Source organism: Leptonychotes weddellii, chromosome 10 (genome assembly GCF_054177405.1).
Source record: "Leptonychotes weddellii isolate Sample4059 chromosome 10, ASM5417740v2, whole genome shotgun sequence".
NCBI lineage: Eukaryota > Metazoa > Chordata > Mammalia > Carnivora > Phocidae > Leptonychotes > Leptonychotes weddellii.
The window spans coordinates 71,611,301-71,623,396 of NC_138378.1; the positions used below are offsets into that span (position 1 = coordinate 71,611,301).

The following is a 12,096-nucleotide window of genomic DNA, read 5'->3' on the forward strand; positions in this document are numbered from 1 at the left end:
TGAAATATCAAAGCTTAAAAAAAAAAAAGGAAACATCACTTAACACACTTAAAAGTGTAGAATAGGTTCAGCACTCTTTATAGCCTTACATTATATCTAAATGAAAGAAATAAATAGGTCAAGAGCTGGTGTTTTGGTGAACTGTGAGGAAATCAGCCATTAAATTATAAAAATTGATTTCATAACTGTTGACGTAACGTAGTGACCTGATTTTGAAATTGAATCCATTTTTCCTATGCCTAGTGTAACACAAGAGGGAGAATAGTAACTTTGGCTTGGTGAAGACCAAGAATTTAGAAAGACTTGGTCACAATGTGGCAATTTTGGCCTAAACTCCCTAGTTTGTCTACACTACCTAATTAGTAATGAGTGAGTGAAATCTTTTCTTTCTTTTGGTTTAAACAGATAATGTAAATAGCTATGTAAGTCTCTCATTTCTGATTTCTATTCTAATCCACCCACCTGTCTGTGTACTATTAAAAATAACTTACATTTTAGCTTTCAATAAATAGGGCATTTTTTTATTTTGGCTTCTTCATCATTTATAGATTTCAATGTACAAAATTTTGCAATTTGTCTCATGGTAAGATAACTCAGGAATATCGGTGACAATAAGTCTTTCTAATTCTGATGCCCTTTTCTCAGTATTAAACTTGAGATGTATGCATATGTGTTTATATTTATATCTGTAACTGTTCTTATTCTCCTGTAAATTCATGATAATTAATGGTACGAGGGATGGTATTTTCATATCATGTTGAAATCCACAGAAAGTGATGAGAACTCATTTTTTGCTATTATTGTCGTTTAAATCTCCTCCCCAGAAAAAGATCTTAAACCAGAGCTTAAACGTATAGTACATGTATAGTAGTAAAACTACTTCAAGTTACACAGACTCCCTCAACTCACTTTTTTTTTTAGTTGAAGACCTTACAAGATGTAAAATCATAGCTAACCAAGATGAAGTGAGAAGAGGTAGGGGAGGCTGGAGCTTTTATAAACCACTACTAAGATATTGATACATTTGAATAATAAAGCAAAGGTGATGTGGAATGGATCCTGAATGTCAGTGGTCCCTAATGCCTGGCTCTGACTCCCCAGATCATCCTCTGGAGCCTAGCAGGAACCTAGCTGTCAAGATCACCCCTCCTGAAAGGTAGGAGCCATGTATCTGGAAAGATTTTCACTTTATTCCCACTTGATAACCCTCCATGTGATCCTTCCTGTCAGGGAGTAACCAGCCACAGACTGAACTCAGCGATGTGGTGTGTGGTCTGACCCATAATACAAGACAACCCTGTCGCCCTCTTCTTTGTCCCTAGCCCTTCCCTACTTTAAACCCCTGCCCAGGCACCTCCTTGCCCTTCCCTCATGGCCACAGAATATCCTGCCTCCATCTGTCTCGACCACAGAATATCCTGCCTCCATTGACTATTTCTTTCCTTATGTCTTGGTACCACCTCACTAAAATTAGAGGGCCATGGAAGATAGGTTTCCTAGGAGACAGTGGGTGGGCGGAGTCTGCTCCGGCGGAGGTGGGGGGGGCTCTCCTAGACACCTGGCTGATCTTGGCCTTTAATCTTCTTTCACTCTGATTACTGTGTGTGGCCACCAGTGCCCATCAGTCATGCCTGATCTTGGTACAGTTCCTGCTTTGGCCCTGGCCAGTTCGACTTATTCTCAGTTCCCCTTTTCCACCCTTTCCTGCTTACACAACTAGAGAGAAATGCCCAGTTCTACCTGACAGAAATACACTCAATAGAAGACATGAAACTGCTATACACATCTGCAGAGTTCCATACCTTCACTTCTTAGATACGTGTTTAATAGAGGAAACAGAACCCCCATAGGCCTCAGGGGTAGCTCTCTTGCATTTGGTTCAAGCCAAGTGTCAGAAGACTGATAGACAATAGACCAGCACATGGATGAGCAAGTGATGGACTGCAGACCCCGCACAGGTGGATGAGTTCAGAATAATGTGTGAAATGTACTTTTGAGACCATGTGACTGACAATTACTACAATAATGTTAGTCAACAAATACCACAACTTGGTGTAGACCTTTGTACAACTTGCTGGAAATGTGTTAAATACTAACAGAAGTTACATCCAATGCTAGCTAGATGTATGGTCGGGGAGGTAGACCTCTGTGGGAACTGTAGATAATTTTATAGTTACTGGGAGACATTGCTTTGTCATCACTGTTCACTTCTTTAGTCCCTCTTTGAATCTTTTAATTTCTTCAAGTGCACAATCAAATTTTCAGGAATTTGAGGAGCACCTGGCTGGCTTGGTCCATAGAGCATGCGACTCTTGATTTTGGGGTTGTAGGTTCGAGCCCCATGTTGGGTGTAGAGAGTTCTGAAAAATAAAATCATAAGTAAGTAAGTAAATAAATAAATAAATATGGCTTGAAGCAGTGGTCTTGTCATGCCGAGAGATAATAGGAAGGTCTACCACTTGGATTCCTACATTTTCAGGAATTTGAAAATGCGTCATGAGTATGAAAAAGACACTGAATGATTAGAACAACTGTGATTAATTGTATGGTGTGAACTAAGAACGTATAAAACCAAAAGAACTAGCATTGCTGGGTGAGGAAGAGCAGGAAAAAGAAGAGACTCTAACATGTGTTAGGTGGACACCACTGCGGATCTATTTTCTGCAATGACAACAACATGCAGACAAAGTCCCAGACCCCTTGGGAGAGGGCCCCTTACCTATGATGAGAGGAAGGACTGCATCTGAGAAATTACTTGCTCATTCATTCATTCATTTAAAAAATTCAACCAATAAATGTTTACCGGGAACCAAGATATGCCACATAATGTGTCCTGGGCCATGGTCATACAATGATAGGAGATATACCGTCCTTCGCTGAGTACGTTATTCTAGTCCGGGAGAAGGACAAAAATGAAGGAAACAGAGAAAACAGTGACAAGTGCTGATGTGTTATGAAGGAAACCAACAAGGGGATAAATTAGAGTGCCGTGTGTCTGGGAGGAGAGACTCTTTTTAGAGAGAGCAATCTGGGAAGGCCTCTCCAAGGACAGGACGACCTTCTAATTTTTATTTCTCTCATCAGCTCTTAGCAGCCCGCAAAACAGCCTCTGAAGTTACACAGAGACTTCAGGGAGAGAAGCTCTGCGTGTTGCCCTCTATGAAGTAAGCTCTTTATATTTTTCAAATGAATAAAGAATGGTATGGAACCACCACTCATAACTTAATGAGGAGAGCTCACAGTCTCTCACAGATGAAAGAAGGACAGTCTACCCCTTAAAAGAACCAGGAGCAGGCAGTGTCACAGAGGAAAAGGAGGGGATTTCAAAGACGATCACAAATGAGTTGGAAACTTATATCCACACAAAATCTTGCACAGGAATGTTTATAGCAGTTTTAGTCATAATTGCCCAAACTTGGAGGCAACCAAGATATCCGTCAGTAGGTCAATGAATTAAAAAAATAAATGCGGTACATCTGGGCAATGGAATATTATCTGGCACTGAAAAGAAATGAACGATCAAGCCATGAAAAGACAGGGAGGAACCTAAGGTGCATATTACTAAGTGAAAAAAAAACCTACCTGAAAAAGCAGGTATGATAGTGTATGATTCCAGCTCTAGGACATTCTGGAAAAGGCAAGACTATGGACACATTAAAATGATCAGTGGTTGCCAGAGGTGGTGGGGAGGGAGGGATGAATAGGTGGAGCACAGAGGATTTTAGGGCAGTGAAACTACTCTGTGTGATACTATAATGGTAGATACATGTCATTATACATTTGTCAAAATCCATAGAATGTCCAATCCCAAGAGTGAACCCTAAGGTAAAACTATGGACTTTGGGTGATTATCATGTGTCAATATAGGTTCATAGATTGTGACAAAGGTATCACTCCGGTGCAGGCTTTTGATATAGGGGAGGCAGGATGGATGAGGAGGCAGGGCATATATGGGAAATCTCTCTACTTCTACTCCATTTTGCCGTGAATCTAAAAGTGCTTGAAAAAATAAAATCTTGGGGCATCTGGGTGGTTCAGTCCGTTAAGCGTCTGCCTTCGGCTCAGGTTGTGATCTCAGGGTCCTGGGATCGAGCCCCACATGAGGCTCACTGCTTGGCGGGGAGTCTACTTCTCCCTCTCCCTCTGCCCCTCCCCCCAGCTTGTTTTCTCTCTCTCTCAAATAAATAAGTAAAACTTAAAAATAAATAAATAAGGTTCTTTTCCTAAGAATTCAAATGGAAACGTTTACATCAGTCATAGTGAGTCTGGCTAATAATGTGAGTCCACTCCTGAGAAATGGAGCCCCCATGGTGTGCCAGGTCTGCCCATCTCCCTGGACTGAAAGGAATGGACCCAGGTTGTTCTCCCTGCCTCCAGCGTTGTTCTTTTCTTTTCCATTGAAGAATCTCATCTATTAAGGCCTGGGCGTACTGTAGCATCTTTCCGTCTGTCGCCCTCCTTAGCCTTGCTAAGGGATTTACCCTGCACTCCTCTAGCGATTGGCTGAGGCGGATGTCCTCCCCTCTGGTGGCCACATCACCTGGTGTGGAAGGTCACAGCTTCGGTGTGTCTCTCACCGGACTGTGGGTCCCTCGAGGGCAGGGATCATGTTTCGATCTCCCCAGCATCTGGCACATCAAAGCTGTCTAGAGAAGGGACAATATCCGACCTTCGTTGTAAAGCAATTACACCGGCAGCGATGTGGAGGAAGGGTTGGGGAGTGAGAGGCGAGGGGCACGGAGACCTCCCCCGCCAAGCTGCTTGGCAATGCTTCCACTGAACAACGATGAGGCTCAGCGAGAAGTCAGCAGAGGGGCAAGGGAGAAATGTAGGTAGAATCATTAAACCTTAGAGATGGATTAGAGGGTGGGGAAGAGGAGAAGGAGGACTGGAAACCTGGGAACTTCTAGAAATTTCTAACTGGTCTTTTGGCATCAGTCCTTGCTCTCCTCAGAGCCATGTAGACTGTTATCAACACAGTGGCTGGTGAGCTGATTAAACTTTAGAATCATTTTCCTCTTCCACTCACAACCTTTCATTAGCCTCGCGCTGGTGTCTTGGCGAGGCACAGTTCGTCCAGTGCTCTGGAAGATCCTGCCTGCTCTGGCCTCATCCCTCGCCCCCTTCCTCTCTAGACTCAGTTCCCACTACCCTCTCTTCTGCTTCCTCCTGTCCCAGGTTCTTTGTGCCTGACGTTCCCTTGGCCTGCAGTCTCTTCCCCAACTCGTGCCCTCACTCAATTGTCACCTCTTCCCTGAGGCCTTCCCAGGCCCCCTATTTAAAAGTGCAAAACCCTTCCTCATTTCCTATGCTCCTTCTCCTCATTACACAGCTCTTTTCCCTCTTGCTGTCTAACATGCTGTATATTCTAGTTACTCTTCTGTCTGCTCCATTAGACTCTAAGTGCCATAAGGACAGGAATTTTTGTCTGTTTTGTTCATAGCCCTAGCCCCAGGTCTAGAACAGGTTTTATCCAGCATATAGTCGAATAAATGCTCAGTAAACACTGGTTGGTTGATGGTGGTTTTTCATGACTCATCTCCCGAATAGGCCTCCTCATAAGGATTCCCTTCTGTCCCTGTAGCACCCAGCAGGTGGTGGCTATGTGGCAGAGGACCAAGTAGACCCTGGGGGGTGGGCCCTTTCCAGTCTCCTGGACCTGAACCCTCGCCCCTCCCCAGGGCTCCTTGGATCTCATTTGCTCACAACTTCCTGACCTGCTCACACCCTGACGGGAACAGGGTCTGCGTGGGTGACAAGCTGGTGGCCTATGAAGAATAAGCCCATAAAACACAGTTCACTCCCAGGTAGCTGTGCAGCAGTGCTGAGGACGAGGCCAAGATCATGCGAGATTTCCCCCTTTGGTAAATGAAGCAGATAAAGTCTGCCTTGCAAAGCCGTTGTAAGAATCAGGTATGAGGAACGGGATGGCGTCGCGGGAATGCCTTGTACATAGTATGAGCCCAGCAAATGAGGGCCATCAGGTGGTGGAGTGGGGTCAGCCCTCCCACCCGCCACCCCGTGCAGTGACAATGTTGATGGCAGTGAAGATGGAACCCGTGATGAAGCCCAGGGCCACTCGGCAGCCTTCCCTGCTGCAGGTTCTGAGGTCACGGTTACTTCTCCAGGCTGCAAGACCTTGCCAAGACCCACTCAGGCATTTCAGGCAGCCTGTTTCCTTCCTCATCTAGCAGCATCGATGATGTTAGACATTAAACATCAGAAGAATGCATCTGTGTCATACTTTGAAACTGATTAGGACTAGGTCCAAAAATAATGTCAAAAGAATTCCCCAGGCCCAGATCACAGCCACTGCTGTGTGCTGTTGTAATAGGACAATTAAAACGAGAGGGGGGCTGCCATCTTGCCGACAGAGTGAATTCTCCTCTTGACGGACGGAGGGAAAATGGGGTCTCCACCACCAGTGAACTTCAAAGCAAGCCCAGCATCAGTCAACCCCAGGAAAGCCTGTAGTTTGACGCTGCCTGACTTCTCCTCTGAAAGTTTTCCTTTTCCTTTCCTCTCTTTCGCGTTTCAAAATTTCCCCTCCAGTGATTACTTCCGTTTGGGCCCTCCCTGTTATTCCACTTCCTGTTTGCCTACTTTTTGTTCTGCTGTGTTGGCTTCTCTCCTCGCCTGGTGCACTTGGCCTTCAGTGAGTTCCTCTATTTCATCTCCTGCCCACCCACAGCCCTTCCGAGGAGGATCTGAAGTTCCTAAGCTCCTCTCCCCTCCTGGGTTGTAGCTCTTCGGGCCTTTATGATAAGCCAATATGCCACCTTGCTTCAAGAAGTTTCTAGCTCCCCGTCTCCACTAAATCCATTGAGTTTAGAGGAAGCCCTGGTTCCTTCTAGTTGGCAGCTAAGGGCTTGGAGAGACTCTGGGACCAGGAAAAGGGCATGCTCAGTGCCTCCTCGCTCCCTCACGGCTCCGCAAGTGTTAACTTGCAAACGGTGCTCACGAATACGAAGGAGAGACTGAAATACCAGGGAAGAGAAAGTGCTCTGCATGCTGCCCTCTCCTTGAGAACAGCAATGAGGCCAAGAATGCTCCTGGATAACCAAGATATCCGGCTGTGGATCACCCAGCGGCCTCAGGCCACAGGCTTGGTAGGCGGATCCTGCCCCTCCTTCTCCTGTTGTGCCCCCACCCTCACCGACCCCCAGGGCCCAACTGCTCCAACCCCTTGGCAAACACGGCACACTCGACAGAGTTGGACCTTGGCCCGCTGCTTCTCGGTTGCCAACCAGCCAAGAGAACACCTGCTTTTCATTCTCTTCGGGGGAAGTGTGAATTTCTCCCGTGGGCCTGTAACCCCTGCTCGTGCCATAACCCTTCTCCCGGTTTGCTTTCTTGACATCTTCTAACCTAACTCCAGAAGGTGTCCAAGAGAGCCCTGGCATCTGCTCTTCACGGCCTGGGATCACCCTCGAGGTTTTTGCAGCCGGTCGGGGGAGGTCAGTGGCAGACGACGTTGCCGCTATGGTTTTGTTTTCCTTTGTCTACGTTTGGCTGGCATAAACACTTCTGAGAAATGGTCTGCAGCTAATGCCTTTTCGTTTGGTTCCCTTTAACAAGGGGTTTATAAAACGACTCTTACTATGCAGAACACATGTTCTAAGTATACAGTTACTTGACGGATTGAAACAGGCTGAGAGAGGCAGAACACGTGTTTCAAAATATTCCTGAAATGCATAATTACCCCGCGGACCAATCGGGGACATAATATACATTTTAATACACCATTCAATTGCTGTTTACCTAGGAGACAGGAACCTTTCTGGTCTCTTGGGCTAAACTACAGATTTTTAGAAACTGTCTAAACACATATTTACTTGATTCATTTTGGTCTCTTGGGCGAAGAATCCTCTTCCAAAGAAGTGGCTGCACATGCAGAACAAGAGAATTCAGTGCTCTGAGGCGATGAGAAGGCAAAGGCTTTATCGCTCATGATTCAGGGATAACAATCCTAAAGCATAGACCGAACCCAAGAGCCCTAAAAACAATCCGTCCCAGTAATTCCACATCACTGAAACTCCCAACACCTGCATGTTTTTTCATCGCCACCCTTTCTGATAAAAATGTGTACATTGCATCACAGTGGCTTCTTTGAGAAAGAACATTGAGATACAGCTGGAGAGCTCCACCTCTCGAACCCAACCCAAGTCCAAGAGCTCCTTATCTCTCTCCCCCCAAAACCTGCTTCTCCTCACATGTTCCCCCTCTCAACAAATGGCCCCAAATATTCCCCCCCCGGCACTCCTGTCAGAGACCAAGTGTCATCTTTTACTCTTTCCTCCCTCCCTCTTCTTACATTCATCCAGTCAGAGACTATTTGGCCATGTTATTTAGCTTCTCTGTGCTGTCTGCAAACCCAGGATCATAGCAGTACAGACCTCATGAGGCTGTCACTGTAAGCTTTAAATGTCAATGTTCAGGACGGTTCTTAGCGCAAAGTACGTGCAATGTAGGTAGGTTCTCTTTTTTCCTTCTCCCTCCATATTTAATATTTCTAGAATCTGGCCACTTCTCTCTGTCACCCCAGCCAATGCCCTCATTCGAGCTGTGTTCCTAACTGGTTTTTGAGCCTTCACTCGTTCTGACCCTACGCAGCCCCACTCCAATCCATTCTTCACAAGGAAGCCAGAGCTGTCTCTCACATTCAAAGCTGAGGGTGGCATTCCTAAGCCTAAAAGCTGTCCACAACTCCTCCACCATTCTTAGGATAAAGACCAACTTTTAGAGATGGCTTTCAAGGCCCTTCACGATCTGGCCCCGGCTCCCACGCCGGCCCTGAGTTCTAGAAGGTTTTGGTTACCAGAAGTCTGACTTCAGTCTAAGTAGCACAAAATCGTACGCATGAGGCATGACAAAGTCTGGTCCCCTTTCTGACAACAAGGGGACCCTCTCACCATGATGGTTTTAAGAGAACCAGGAAAACTGTGCTGTCTCCCTTCTCCTATCCAAAGCTTGAGATTCCACTGTTAGTATTCTTGGCCTCATAAAACAACAGTACCTCTGAGAGGGGCAATACTTTAAGCCCCTTTCTTATCTTTGGTAGATACCTGACTTCTCATAACAGAGTACAAAAAAAGTTTGGCTCCTGGCCCAAGACAGATCTGGGCACGGGCTGACAAGGGTTGGCACCTTGTCTAAAGTGACAAACCACAGCTACCCAGGGGAAAAAGCCCTTGTGAGGGAAGTGGGCCTCTTTCCTCTGAGGAGAGAGAGAATCAGAAGGAGCCACAGAATGGTTCTCAAACTTGAGCATGCGTCAGACTTACCCAGGAGGTTTGTTAAAACACATCGTGGGTCCCATCCCAGAGATTCGGATTCAGTGGGTCTGGGGTGGAGCAGGTAGGAGGGTCACCAGGCCCATGAGAAACCGCCTGGAACCTCTGGCCAGGCTTCATCCTAAGACCATGGCGTCTCTGTGACCAATGTCGTGGCAACCTTTTAGCTTTCTTTGCTTTGTCTGCCCTCAAGTCGGTGAGGCCTAAGGCAACTAGGTCAAGGAACGAAGACAGCAAGCTGACAGGCCAGGAGGCCAGCTTCGGCAAGGGTGTGACTATGCGCAGGGCTCCCCAGCACCCCAATCCTCAGGAGGGATTGCTGAGACAGCAGAGGCCTTCTTTCCTGGCCCCGCAGAGCAACTCATTCTGCCCTGGGCAAACCCTTAGCTTCCAAAGGTCCAGCGTCGGACCACAAGCCTCAAATTCTCTGGAGTGAATGCCTCTCTACCCCACTAACAACCACCAGCATCTGTGTCTGTGTTGATCAGCAGGGGCTGCTTGGCTGACATTGGAGTCCTGCTCTCCGTTAGGAAGACTGAAGATGCTGGGCTGAGGGCCCACATTCTGGGCCATTTTCACCAGCACATGCATGAGAGAAGGCTTCAATGGTAGGAAGGTAGGCAAGGGGGAAGCTGAGAGGGACAGAGCTCCCTAGAAGGTAAGCACCTGGGGAATGTGAACAGCCTGGAAGGGGGATGCAGTTCCTCTATGGCACCTGTTTCCATGGTAATGGTCCAGAAGGGGAGCAGAGGTCTCACTGGTACCCAGCCCTTGCAGCCGGCTCCAGGCCAACGGGGAGACCCAGAAGGAAACGGTGATGATTGTAAAGACTTTCTATTGGCTGTAGCAGCAGAGAGGAGGAGTGTCCAGCTGGAGCCCCAGGGAAGCATCAAAAATGCTTCATGACTGTAGATTTTCAGGAGAAGGTGCCAGGTAAGGCCAGCTTATCTGAGCAGGGGTGACAGATGCTGGGCCAAACCCACTAGGGTTTAAGAGAAATTTAGAGGCAGAGAGAAGGTAGGGACCAAGGGGCAGGTGCCAAGGGACTGGGACCAGGGCAGGTGCAACCACTGGGACGGAATTGAGGGCCCCCCCTCCCCGCACAAACTGGGGCAGCTGAAACCATGGGCTCTACAAGACAGCCAGCAGTCCAGTAACCACGGGGACCACTTCAGTTTCCAGGGAAGTCTAAGAGGTCATGATGCAAAAGTTAAGCTTGTCTGGTTCGACAGCCGATTCGTTCTTGGTGGAAGAGCTGCCTGACAAGATTTCCAAGGGGGTCTACATGATAGCAAAGGATGCTAGCAAAGAGTGACATCCAGGTAGTGGTGAGTTGGGGTTCAAACCCCAGCTCAGCCACTCACCAGCTGTGTGACCTTGGACCAGTCACTTGAGCTCCCTGTGAATGTTTGTCATCATTTAGAGAGGAAAATAATAGTACCTAACTAATAAGGTGGTGTGAGAATCACATGAAATAAAAAATGTGGAAAGTGCTCGGCACCTTGCCCAGCACAGCGTGAGCACTGAATTAATTATTATTATTGACTAGCAATGATGTCTAGGTTATATTATTAAGTAAATAAATAAAAACACATGTATGGCATGATCCAGCTTATGTAAAAAGGAGCCATTATTTTTCCCTGTGTGTGTGTGTGTGTGTGTGTGTGTATATAAACACATAAAGAAAAGTCAGGAAGGATCAAATTGTTAACGGTGGTTAATTCTGGGGAGTGGAATTGGGGAATTAGGTGAAAGAGGGTTTCGCCATTTCACTAACAAGCATCTGGACTGTTTGGGCGTTTTGGGGATGAGGAGGGGATGTGACGGTGAAGGCATCCTGTCTTCAGGGGCTGCGATCTGCAAACAGGGCTTTACCAAGGCTTCAGGATTGATGTATTGGTCCAAGAACCTCGCGTGTGTCCTTGGGTGGCGCTCACTGAGCTTTCTCACTAGGGGTGATACTGTTCACAAGGCACACACTGCCCGGCCACCTGATGCCTTTGCTTAGTGGTCATCTTTTCCCCATGGCCAGGGCTATCTGTCTGACGGGGCCCCAGCCAGGGCATAGCCCAGTTCAGGCTCCACACCAGTCTAGGAGCAAGCTAGGAAAACCTGAAGACTGGAGACGAATTCTTTGGTGCTCAGCGTTGAGCGAGGTTCACTGCATTGACCAGAGTTTCCTGATTCTGATTGCTGAGTGATGCAGAGGCCATTTTCTCCTTCTTCCTCTTAGCATTGGGTACCCCTGTAACAGGCTGGATAATACACACCCCTCCCCAGCCCAAAAATCAAGTTCTAATCCCTGGAACCTCTCAGTGTTACCTTACTTGGGAAAAAGGTCTTTGCAGATGTGATTAAGGATCTCAATGATCTGGATGGACCCTCAAAATGCAATTACATGTATCATTCTAAAAGAGAGGCAAAGGGAAATGTTTACCTGGGCAGAAGAGAAGGCAATCCGATTCCAGAGGCAGGGAATGCAGTGATGTGGCCACAAATCATGGAAGGCCAGAAGGCTGGCAGGCATCAGAAGTTGCAAGAGGCAAGGAAGGCATCCTCCTCTGGGAGCTCCCACAGGGAGACCCGCCCTCACACCTGGATTCCAGCCCAGTGATACTGATTTTGGACATCTGGCCTCCGGAACTGTAAGAGGATACATTTCTGTTGTTTTAAATCACCAGGTTTTTGGTAATGTGTTACAGCAGACACAAGAAATGACTACTACCACCCTCCTCCTTGGATTTGAGCTGGACGCATGGCCACATCAGTAGGGACATGTCCCAGTCCCTCTGACATCTGGGAG

General features: G+C 47.1%; 1 long non-coding RNA gene across 1 annotated transcript in view; it reads left to right on the plus strand.

Moving 5' to 3' along the window:
* The first annotated feature begins 3,026 nt into the window (after window positions 1-3,026).
* Window positions 3,027-12,096, plus strand: part of LOC145723914 (uncharacterized) — a 28,161-nt gene continuing 19,091 nt past the window's right edge. Inside the window, exon 1 of the long non-coding RNA XR_014149316.1 lies at window positions 3,027-3,164. This is a non-coding gene — a long non-coding RNA (uncharacterized LOC145723914). The remainder of the gene's footprint in view (window positions 3,165-12,096) is intronic.